Source organism: Rhipicephalus microplus, chromosome 5 (assembly GCF_043290135.1).
Source record: "Rhipicephalus microplus isolate Deutch F79 chromosome 5, USDA_Rmic, whole genome shotgun sequence".
NCBI lineage: Eukaryota > Metazoa > Arthropoda > Arachnida > Ixodida > Ixodidae > Rhipicephalus > Rhipicephalus microplus.
In genome coordinates, this window is record NC_134704.1 from 69,853,730 (window position 1) to 69,866,520 (window position 12,791).

General features: G+C 44.5%; 1 protein-coding gene and 1 non-coding gene across 4 annotated transcripts in view; both read right to left on the reverse strand.

The window, feature by feature from the left end:
* LOC119174440 (uncharacterized) overlaps positions 1–12,791 on the reverse strand; it is a 240,170-nt gene that overhangs the window by 139,170 nt on the left and 88,209 nt on the right. The window lies entirely within an intron of this gene.
* On the reverse strand, positions 12,119–12,221 carry LOC142761807 (U6 spliceosomal RNA). The gene has a single exon (XR_012883829.1). It is a non-coding gene; the product is annotated as a U6 spliceosomal RNA (small nuclear RNA).

A 12,791-nucleotide genomic window follows, 5' to 3' on the forward strand; every position in this document is an offset into this window, starting at 1 on the left:
ACACGCCTCGGCTTCTAGTTGGGTTACAATATTATGACGCCCGAGGCACCCTATATCGCGACAGCGGCTCGTTCATGGTTTTCGTTTTGGTTTCTGCGTTGTACTGTGTCCAGGCGCTGTCCTTGGGTGTCTCTCAAGTCGCTACACGGGGCTAACGTAAGAGTCATTCGAGAGGTGGGTCTCGTGATTAGTTGTGCATAGACGTGGGGATAGCAATTGGATAATTGGAGCGAATCGTGACCGTAACTTTCACCCGGCGTGGTATCTGCGGCTTACAATGCATTGCTTTTTTTTTCTCGATAATTATGTCGATGGAAAGTCATACTGTACTCGATAAGCATTTTGTATGGTTGCCTTAGACGTCCCAACGCAGCTCGAGCTATGAGGGGCACCTCAATGAAGGACTCTGGATAATTTCAACAACCTGTGGTTCTTTAACGAGCACAGACACCTTACAGTATGTCGTCTTCAATCACTGTATGCGACTACCACGGACGGAATCGAACTTGCGTACTTCAGGCCAGTAGCCCAGCACGCACAACCTATTTATACTACCACGGTTGCTATCTGATACGAAATTTAAGCGTTTCATGAAATTGGTATAGGCATTGCAGCTTTGATTGTAGCAGCGACCACCGTGAACGAGGCCAGAATGTATTCTTGAAGCCCCCCGCTAACAAGTTCACTCGAGAATCACCCTTAGCATTGTGCGCGTATGCATTGATTATCGTAACAGGGACTGCATTGTTGGGCTGCCAGAGATCCACCTGACGCCTTTACAGGAAACAAACTATACCACCAGCTACCTTATTTATCCTGCTAACTAGTTTGCAACTGTTGCATAATAAAACCAGGGGCACAACTCGTATTACTTTTTTCCAGAAAAAAAAAGCAAGCTGTCTCGAATTTCGCTGCACAAATAAAGTTGCATTCGAGGTGACTGTCCTCATTTTGATTTCCTTTCGGCCTTCTCTAAGGATGGCAAGTGTTGTAATAAAACTGAAAACAGGACCAGTTGATGGACGTTGTCAGTCGTGTGGCAAACGTAATGCACGGAAGATACAGGACACACACTTTTGCGCCACTTTCGACTTATTGGGCAGATTTAGTTGCGCCTACGCAACAGCATTTCGGATGCAGCCTGCGATAGAAAACGGCTGACGGGCTACGTTCGCAGAGCTGCTGCAGACGCCCAACTATATCTATTGTCTGTCGCTGTACCTCGCACTCTCAAACCATTTTTTAACGTCTCATAGATGGACTAGCGTTCAAAACGGATTCTCAACATCTCATGTACACTAGCGTTGCCTTTGTGAAGACTGCCGATCAGCCAGATCAATCGTTCTGGTTTGCGAGACACGCTTGTTACATGTTAACAATTGTTTCTCAGATTTCAGAATGCCAAGAAATTCACGCACACACACACACACACACACACACACACACACACACACACACACACACACACACACACACACACACACACACACACACACACACACACACACACACACACACACACACTGAACCTGTACGCTCGTAACAACGCCTACATGCCCTCATCATATAGACGTTAGGCTCACAGTTGTATTGACCAGTTAATAAATGAGGTGCGAAGGACTCAACTGGCTTAGTGCGTCGTTACTCAAGGTAATTCAATCGCGACAAGCTCGAGAAGAAACCCATTGCAGAGCACCGCTGATAGCAAAGGCAAATACGCTTGTTCAGAACACAGAAGCAATTCATTTATATGTGGGGTTTAACGTCCCAAAACCACCATATGATTATGAGAGACGCCGTAGTGGAGGGCTCCGGAAATTTCGACCTCCTGGGGTTCTTTAACGTGCACCCAAATCCGATTTCCCGGGCCTATACAGCGTTTCCGCCTCCATCGGATATGCAACCGCCGCAGCCGGGATTCGATCCCGCGACCTGCGGGTCAGCAGCCGAGTACCTTAGCTGCTAGATAACAGCTGCGGAACCACAGAGGCAATTCATTTCACGTGTTTCGTTCTCGTGTTTCCCTGTCGGGGATCGGATCACTCCCCGAGGGTGGGGATCGTGCGCGATTCTTATACGTTCGAGTCACACTGCGAAAAAGTTGCGGCCACGCGCAAACCTTGGTTTTTATATGGTTCAAGGCAGCTCTTTTCTTTTTGTGCGTTGCACTATGACTTCCAAGACCGAGACGCATAGCCTATAGCTTCAAATGTGTAGTGTACCACAAAGTGAGTGAGAGTGTTCAACCAGAGGCGGTGACCTGGTTTGATTCGGGTTCCTAATGAACGTTCCGTCAGGCGTGCCGCGAGCTCTGTTCGAAACCAATCGACAGTTGCTAATATCGATACGGCGTTGGTTGTTATTACTTTACGTCCTTGAATGGCACACAAAGGCAGGGGCACGCCTTGACCAGGCTCCGCTGAAAGAGATTAATTAGATATTAAGTTTAATCATCTTCACTTTTTGCCCATTATTATTTTTAATGTCTTCGAGAACTGAAAAAGGCACACAGTGACGGACTAAAATCAGCTCGTGTACTTCATTCAAGGTGTACACGTGATGCTGGCGTGAAGTACCCTATAAAGTGCCAGAACAGTGGCGGCGCGAATTGTTGAGAATGTCAGCGATTCATTGCGCGTGACGTATACCGAAGTAGTGCAGCGGCTTTCGGAAACGTCGATCTTGTAGCGTTTACAAGGTTAACGCCAACTCTGAATTTCGGCCACGACCGTTTGTGCCTGCATTCATGAAGCTTTTCTGCACTGCTGTCGCAGCAAGGCCGATACGGCTAAGACGTGAAACCGTAGCCTCGTGCTGAACTAAAAAGTGTAGAAGCCGTAGCAATTCAGCCAATGCGCACAGTGGTTCTCAAACGCAGAATGTTCCGTGTTTAGTCATTAATCCATTGTAACGTGAAGGGTGACTTTTCTTGCGTCCCGGAAGAATAGATGAATGAATGAATGAATGAATAAACGAATGAATGAATGAATGAATAAATGTTACCTTTAGTAAAGGCAAGTATGGCTCCTGGCCGCTGTTGGGGATGAATTTATCCCTTTTACCCACTTCTCGGAAGAAAAATATAGTTCTTTCGGTATTCGATTGTAATCCGAGGGTGAATTTAAGTAGCGAAATTCTGGGGTGTAAAGCGAGTTAAATTGGAACATCGGTATTACTGTTAGCCGGTTAAAAATATGACTTATGTAGTGCATTTCTTTGAACTCTTGTGGGGCGTTTTGACTTGATGTTGCACATGTGCACATAATCACGTAGATATGTGTGCAACTGGCACAAGGAAATGAGTAGGCTCAGAGTGCAGCGATTTACACAACATTTTTGTTCAATTTTTGTTATGATCTAGTTAAAAAGAACTGTGGACCATCTCCCCGAAGAGAAACCTATAGATTGCGAAGCAGCAGTGGTGCGCACGGCGTTGACCCGGTTGAAACGGACGTCGACGCGGGTAATGGAAGAACGGTTTGAAGCGGAACTCGGTGTAGCGTTTACTCGAGTAAACGTTTGTTTGAAATGCAAGGGCACGGTAGGCGATGTGGGTTTCCTGTAAGTTTCATCGCAGATAAACGAGCCGAAAGAGTGTTTTTACTCGAGCTGTTCAGTGCAAAACTCGGGAATCTTACACTACGATAGAGTGCACGTGTAATAGCATGCAACGGGTGCCGGTAATAATAATAATAATAATAATAATAATAATAATAATAATAATAATAATAATAATAATAATAATAATAATAATAATAATAATAATAATAATAATAATAATAATAATAATAATAATAATAATAATAATAATAATAATAATAATAATAATAATAATAGTAATAATAATAATAATAATAATAATAATAATAATAATGATAATAATAATAATAATAATAATAGCCAGAATGACCATATAAAGCGCAGTGTGTAAAATATTCTGGCGAGAAAGCTAAAAAAATATATCAATTCTGTTGTTTTGCAACTGTCATGCAGAAAATGCTTGGTGGTGTTCATATAAAACATGAAGTGATGCACGCTTACATAAATTATACACAATGTCTTTAAAAACGTACTCTCAAACTTTCTCATGATATTTGATACAGGATATTAGGTACTTGGCTGCTGACCCGCAGGTCGCAGGTTCGTATCCAGGCTGCTGCGGCTGCATTTCCGATGGAGGCGGAAATGTTGTAGGCCCGTGTATTCAGATTTGGGTGCATGTTAAAGAACCCCAGGTGGTCGAAATTTCCGGAGCCCTCCACTACGGCGTCTCTCATAATCATATGGTGGTTTTGGTACGTTAAACCCCACAAATCAATCAATCAATCAAATCAATCAATTGATACTGGATATTGTGACGTAATACAGCTTAACTATTAAAGTATATTATGCTGTGTGGCAGTTCATCCCTCGCAACCTGCAGAATGATTACGAAAATATATGTTTATTAAAAATGTTGACTGTCATATATTTGTTTCAAATATATCCTTGCAGTCTTTCACCAGCTACTTTTTCTTTCAACTTTTTTTGAGCCCTGAAAAAAATCGCATTCATGCAGCCTACTGCTCTGGCCGCGCTTTTCACAGAAACCTTGGTGACCTTGGCGGAGCCACATGGCTCCACGGGGCAGCTCACCAGCAACGTGACAGCGTTAGCAAAGAAGGAAAACCGATAAAGAAAAGAACAATAAACCAAAAATAACGCCACAGGTGAAAGGCGACAAAATGGGAGGTTGGTGTAAAGGAGCGCATATACTTGGCGGGCTCAAGAGAGAGCACTTTTTGTTTTGCTCAAACCGGGATTCAGGCAATCGACGTCGAACACGGACGGCACAGAATGCCATCCGCAATAAAATGGGGGAGAGGAGAGTGCTGACCCTCGCAGACCCGGCCCTATCACTCCCTTGAAACCCCACAGAACCGCTACTGGGCATGGCACAGTGCTTTTGGGTGAGTGTAGAGAGGGCGTAAAAGAGAAATGTGGAAGAAGGAACAAAAAAGAAGTTGTGGGCGGGAGGTTCTTCCGTCGATCTGCTCGCTTCACGGGGACGCGGGAAATTTCCTTAGATGTTCAGAAATTTCTCTTTTCCCCTAAGTACAACCTAAATCCCCTATATCGAGAAATTTTCCTAGAGTTGGCAGCACTGTCAGACAGCCACCTCGGTGCAAGTTTTGTCGACATGGCCTCATATATTGGGAGGCCCACAGAACGACACTTTGCTCTCCCATAGCAGAGTTGAGTACTCTAAAATCGTTAATAGCATTTCCTAAAGACCGTTCAGCTAACCATTTTTGTCGGAAACTGTGACAGCTTATTTCACTCATAATACCATACTCTCAACCGTTGAGCACTTGCCCTAAGCCCACATGCCTGCCTGGTTTCGGCTAGCTGATGTCCAGTTGGTGTCAGCAGAAATGCCAAGTAAATACGCGAAACTTAAATATTCATACTTTATTTGTGTGTTTTCTTTACAATGTATTAGTGTAACTATATTTTCCTATAAACATTTGTGAGTCTGTGCAGAATCAATTGTACTGGATGCTTCAGCGTCATTTCATATTTTTGTCCATGTCGATGAACTCTGTCATCCTTGTTAACCTATGTCTAGCAAGAAAATGTTCTGTTGAAATACTATTGATGTTAACCGTACTTCGAAATAAAATCTTCTAAACCCAGAAAAGGTAACTCATTCCAATGGTACTTACAAACGAAGTCATTCATTGTCAAAGCATCGGTTCTGGTAGCCGTGTTGTCCTTCCGAGGCATTAAACATCGCTGCCAATGTATTTAGTACCGCAGCACTCAAGCCATTTATAATGCATTTTATTCTAAATGTAACGTGCTTGCGACTATTTTTTTACCGTTATCAACTCAGACTGTTCATTAGCAAAGTGCTTATCAGAAAACGCCTGGGTCCATTAAAGAAAAAAAGAAAGAGAAAAGATAATAAGAGAAAAAGGCGTGGGAATTTCCTCGAACGCTTCACCGTAGGCACCTTGCGTGTACGACGAGCAGCTCTGCTTGGCGAAAGCCTCCCTTCGGATTCTTTCTCTACGGAAGCTAACATCACCTGCACCCGTTATCACGTTATTATCAGCCTGCAAGCTTCAGTAAATGTTCAAGGTTGCACACCGTCAGCCACTGTTTTCTTTTTTTCTTCGAAGTGAGGCCTAATTACGAGCCTCGTCTTGTAATTGCGTTTCGAGAGTCAGATAGAGAGATAACATTAAAAGGAAATATAAGGACGCATGACTCCCCCTCAGTCTTCTCTCTACTGTCGTATTTAGGTGAGCTACGCCATCATGACGTGGGAGTCGAAACATTCGAGCATCCACCCACACTATGTAAAACAAACGAGAACTATGCTTACGGCGATAGTGCGGGTTCGGCTACCACTCACAAAACAAGTGGAGCATGGACACTCTCAGAAATGCAAACAAGCATAAAAAAGAAAAGTTGGTACAAGGTTAATTCCATAGCTGAAGTGAACGAAAGTTCCGACAAAAAAGAAAAAAAAATGCCGGTGGGCACGGCAATCGGTCAACTATGTGCGACACCGGGTCAGTAACCGCAAACCAATTACGCCACCCACACGCTCCTATGTTTCTTCGAATATCTCGATTCCAGAAACTCAATTAAGTGTCGAAGGAGTGTAATTATTTTTTTACTACCAATATCCAATTGCCTACCAATAGAGCGTTCGATGTGTTGCAACGGTCACACAAGCAATCTCAGGTAAGATCGTCATATCACTCGGGTGATACGCTCCATGGTCGTTGCGCGAGAATGGCGGAATATACAGTAGTTAAGCTACCTGTGGCTTGATTGCTGCATCTCTGCTGAGTCGTAATGTCGCCGGTTCGATTTCAGGCTGCACTTCGGCGTTGAAAAATATAGTGGAGTCGAGAGCATTTAGGTTGGTCTTCACGCTTCCAAGCGTGAAAGGTAGCCTGCATGTGTGCGTTATTATAAGTGTGATATACGCATCACACAATGTCAGCACGATTATGCCATTATTGTCATGCTAGGTAAATACCGCTCGAAAGAGAGAATGGGCACAATAAAATCATTTTCTGGAATAGGCGTCAAGAATACCTCGTAGTGTAGTAAGAAAGAAGTGCGAACTTATGAAAGTTATCATTCCCCTTACTTATCACGAAAAGCCGGTCTGGGAACATTATTGTGTTCTCGCAGGCAAGCCGACCACGAATAGTGCAATGGTATAGCATCATCAACACCGGGTCATACCACAGCGTGCGTCCGATCACCGAAGCTTTGTTATGTCGACTAACACAGGCAGCTTCACACTAAAGTGGTTTATCCTCATGTTATACACAGGCCGTAAGTTTTCTGACAAAGGCGCCTGCAGCTAAAGCTGCGTGGCTCCCGGCAGTGAATATGGCCATGAAAAAATGACAAAGAAAGGTCGCCAGGGCAACCAATATCCTCGATGAAAACATATACTCTAAAGCGATTCGGTTTTGCTTTAGGAACAGTCTCTTAGAGCTTACAGAAAAAAGTACAGGGATGGTCAAAAGTCTGTGGCTGCTATATCGTGTATTCCTATGGAAGCGTAACCTGCAAACTACGCCTCTCTACCCACCATGTACGCCATTAGTTTTTTCTTCAGGTGTTTTTTTTTGTTTACTGTTTTGCAGGTGACCCTCACGAGTGTCTAGGAGTACAACAGTTGGGGCTGGACTCTCAAAACTTATACCTTGGGTAAGTGTGTCATCGCACTGCCCTTTCTGTCGGTTTCCCATTTTTCTATTGGCTTCGTTAAGGGTACGTATGTTACTCACCACGATTCACTAAAATATTGTCTTATGATAATTTTTATCCAAAAATACCTTTGAGAATACGGCCCGATGAACTCCTTTTTGCTGTCATGTACGAACACGTTTACCTTGTGCAGACTTTGTTTCCGACGGCATATTACGCATCGTGCATCTGTCTTGACTACACCGCATTTTTCTTTTTTTTTCTTTTTGACCAGTCTGTAGTGCGTCTGCGAATGAGAATGCTTATAAAACACCACGTTTTGAAACCTGAGACAAGTTTTATTCCGCTATACAGACGCGAAATCCCGAAAGGGCGATCAGATCCCACATTCTTCCATGCACGTAGAACCACGGCTTGCGGAACTAGCTATGTTTAAATTGCAGAGCGAAACCGACACGAGTGCCAGGCCCATATACTCGCGAGGTACAAAGCACACATTTCAGGGTGTGCGCTTTCTCAGCCCTTAAACACGCGTTACGTGCTCTCATCTGAAAGCTTGCCAAGCATTACTGGGACAATAAAACGCTCAAACATTCCATGCATTTACGTGTTATATACGGCGCAGCGTAAACACGTGGTAGTTCATGTAGCGGCGCTCTTAGTTCCGGTAGCCGCGGGCGTATACAGTTGCTTTCCTGACCCGGCTTAAGAACGATGCAGTGCAATGAACATGAGAGGCGGGCGACCCGTATTTCCCCACAACATAGTGGCCAAGCATTTGTGAATGTGCGGGCAAGACAATGCCTCCATCTACAGATGCACGCGGAGATGGCTTGCTGTATGTAAAACCTCTATATTATTATTATTATTATTATTATTATTATTATTATTATTATTATTAATATTAAGAATATAGGTATAGATATATGAGTTTCACGCGCCGAATTCCCGATATCATGATTGTGAAAGACGCCGTAGTCGTGGAGGACTCAATAAATTCTGCCCATCTGGTGTCATTTAACGCGCACTGGCGTTGCACGGTACATGGGCTTCTGGCATATCTCCCCCATCGAAATGTGACCGCCACGGCTGGGATCGAATTCACGACCCTCTAGTCAGTAGCCAAGCAAAGTAACCACTGCTCTACAGTGGGGGACTAGAGAGACAGGTAAAAAAAGGCTTATTGAAAGAAAGAAAGAAAGAAAGAAAGAATGAAAGAAACAAAGAAAGAAAGGAAGAAAGAATGAAAGAATGAAAGAAAGAAAGGAAGAAAGGAAGAAAGAAAGAAAGGAAGAAAGGAAGAAAGAAAGAAAGAAAGAAAGAAAGAAAGAAAGAAAGAAAGAAAGAAAGAAAGAAAGAAAGATACAGGTTCATCCGACGAGCCATGTGATTGGTAGGAGTTATTGTAGGATGCCTACGGTCAGAAGTTATCAAGTGATTATGTAGGTTCCCGATATAGACCCCATGAATGGCGGCCGTCCCCTCGCGACCAGATCGAGCTGGTCCACCTGGGCTAGACAATGTACAGCGAGGGTTCCCCCTGTTGTGTGGGTGTGAGCTTAGGGCGTTGGGGCTCATGACGAATCGTATAAGCTAATTGAGCCTCCTGCAAGACAACATGCTGGGTTCCAAGAGAAAGCAAATGTGTCAAGGGGAGGCATAAAGTTAGGTGGAGATATGATATTAAGAAGTTTTGTTGGAATAACATGGCAATGGCAAACACAGGATTGGGCTGATTGACGGAACGTGGGAGGAAAAGGCCTTTGCCCTGCCCCGCCGTGGTGGCCCAGTGGCTAGGCACTCGGCTGCTGACCCGCAAGTCACGGGATCCAATCGCCGCTTCGGCGGCTGCATTTCTTATGGAGGCAACAGTGTTGTAGGCCCGCGTGCTTATATTTGGGTGCACGTTAAAGAACTGCAGGTGGTCGTAATTTCCGGAGCCCTCCCGTATGGCGTCTAGGTCTCCTGCCCGGTGAACAACGGCACTGACAGCCCCCGTATACAGACACAAGTCACCGTTAAATACTCGCAGAAAACCATACGCGTCACGGAGGGACGTACTTCGCGGATGCGAATCTTAAATGTGCCACGGAGAGAGGGTAAGGGAGGGCCCACTCGCTCCACTGCTGGTCGGAGAGGTATAGACAGTTGTTCGACGTCGCATACGCGTCATTGTCTTCCGCAGTGTCTTGCGGCTTCGAAACTCAAGGGTATTCAGCGGTATTGCTACAAGCCGCGATTTCGCCCCGATCCTCGCGGGTTTGCTTGTTTTTGCCGAGCCGTTCGCCGTTGAGCGGGCTACAGTGCGAGTTGTGCACGTTCGGGGAATACGTAAATGATACAAGAGCCCCGGCGCTGTTGTGTCGAGCCTACACGCAGTGTCCCGGTTCTCTTTCTTTGTTTTGTTTGCGTGACTGTTTCTCAGTTTCTCTAACGTACACACGCAGCATGTATAACTATACTCCAGCTTGCAGCGCTATTACGCTGCAGTACTCAATAGCAGAGCGTATTTATTATTTGTTTTCCTTTTCCAGTTTTGGTTTCTTAAGAGTGAAAAGAATCTTGGTATTGGTCAGTGTTATACAGGCTGTCCTTCCAAATCGAATTGTCACAAAGCTACCGCTTCTGAGACGGTGCCTTTGAATTCCGCCACGCGATTTGTGTAATGACGTTCACTTAAAAGAAATCCACAAAAGCGCGTCGCTCACGCTTTCGTGATACCCAAATAACAATCTTTCTTCTTTTTTTCTCTCGTTGCAGTGCTATAGCGTGCCGGGTTTGCACTTCTCGATATGTATTCACAACAACTGCGTTTCGATCGAGTTTTCCCGAACACATTGTTGTTCAAGTGGCACGAATTCTGACGACATCGAACCAGACGTGCTTGAAGTACATCGCCGCATGCAAAAGCCTGGCTCTGTGAACTTGAGGCGCGTTTCAATCAAGCAATTTCGAAGCAAACCTGTGCCTCGGTCTCTGTTTTTTTCTTTAACACTACTGACACCGTTTCGACACAAACAACGCACTCATGTGAACGCTGCTGTGTGACTTGAGGGCTGTACATTGCAACCTTCCGCAACGCCTTCCACATACAGCGTAATATAGACGTTATAGTGGTCCACTATAAGGCGTATGCAGTACGCTTTGTAAGCGTAACACATACATTTGAGTTATTAGAGCAATTAGCATTAGACTATACAAACCAATGTGCATTATATGTTGCTTCTATTTTTATCTCTTTCAGGAATGGAAATGCGAGAGTTCTTTAAATCGACGTGAGGTGAGAATGGGCTTAATCAGTCTCGTTCACACATAAGTAACATTTCTCTCAAATAAGTTAAAATTAACATTTTATTATGGTGAATATGAATGTGATGCAGTTTGAATTTTAAAGAAGTGCGTACGCCACCTCCATTTTCTCCTCTTCCGACTTGAATATGATGATGAAGCGAGGTTTTGGTCTCGATAACCAGAAGCACGAGTGGTGTTTTGAAACGTCAATCATTCGGACTGATTGCTGTTTGTTTGAAATAGCTGGACGTTTCTTCTCGTCACACGTGTATGTGCGGCGCCAGAGATGGTAAAATTACGCCTAAATAACAATTGCATTACGTTACTGATTACTTTGCGAAAGCTTTGTCGCGTGTGACTAAACCGCATCAGAAGCTACAGTAGGCCTTCCTCATTATATATTTCTTTCCCACACATATAGCTGGGCAGGAGTGGTTGATATGCGGGGTTTAACGCCCCAAAACCACCATATGATTATGAGAGACGCCGCTGGGCGGAACATTACATTTACTTTTGAAAAGTTATTGGGTTAACTTTGAATTACTCTAAAACAGTCATCATTCATGCACAACTCATGTTCATTTTGTTCACAGCGTATATAAAAGTCAGAGATCTCTGTTCAACATTACACGCTTTAGGTATGGCACTCATATGAGCGGCTCCTTATCACATTTATTTCCTTCTATGGTTATATTTGGACGTCATAAGTCAATTGGGCATGCCGTATTTGAGTCAAAGGTTATTTGGCAATGTGACGAGCAATCTTCTAGAAGTTCCCCATTTGAAGTGTAGATAAAGAAAGAGAAGAGCAAGAATTGATTGATTTATTGATTGATTGATATATGGGGTTTAACGTCCCAAAACCACCATATGATTATTAGAGACGCCATAGTGGAGGGCTCCGAAAATTTCGACCGCTTAGTGTTCTTTAACGTGCACCCAAATATGAGCACACGGGCCTACAAGATTTCCGCCTCATCGGAAATGCAGCCGCCGCAGCCGGGATACGAAACCCGCGACCTGCGGGTCAGCAGCCGAGTACCTTAGCCACCAGAACACCGCGGCGGGGCAGTGAAGAGTAAGGCAGGAGGTTAACAAAAAAATAAAAAAAGCGGAACGCTTCACGTTTTTGCGTATCTTCCTGGCGCGAGGGTTGGTCTAATATTCTATGTATTGTTGCAATGATTCACTAAATGAAGAAGTTTAATTGCTCTAACTCCAGTTAGAGCAAAAATGGAGTTAGATCATTACCAAGCCTGATAAAAACGTCAACAAACTTGTCTTGAACACTATAAAACAGCGCACTCTGAACTGCATCGGCTACGTTTGCCTACATTTGCCTTTCATTTGAAGGAGCCCAAATTGTAGCATACTTAACCCACTTTCATTAGGAATAAACCCATATGAAAGGCAGTGGGAGATCTGGCTTGCGAGGAAGCGTCGGAAGAGCCAAGTCACCTTGCTCGATCCGGCCCAACGTGCCGCACAGGCCAGCGGGGTTCTGGACTACAAGACGAGCTCACCTTCGTTCCTATTCGCTCCAGTGAACTAAGCTTTCTGCAAGTACTTCTTGGTCCCCAAGTATGAATGCTCATGTGTGGATCATATCAAAACTACTTCCTATCGGTATACGCGGTGCCGGAGAGTGCCACCCCGGCGTTCTAGACGAGTGTGTTGGCCTCGACACGTCCTCTCCGATAGTCCTCAACGCTTACACAAAGGTCCATGCGTTACAGCAAGACGAAACCGCGCCTTGTCAGAGCAGCATTGCGTGGGTT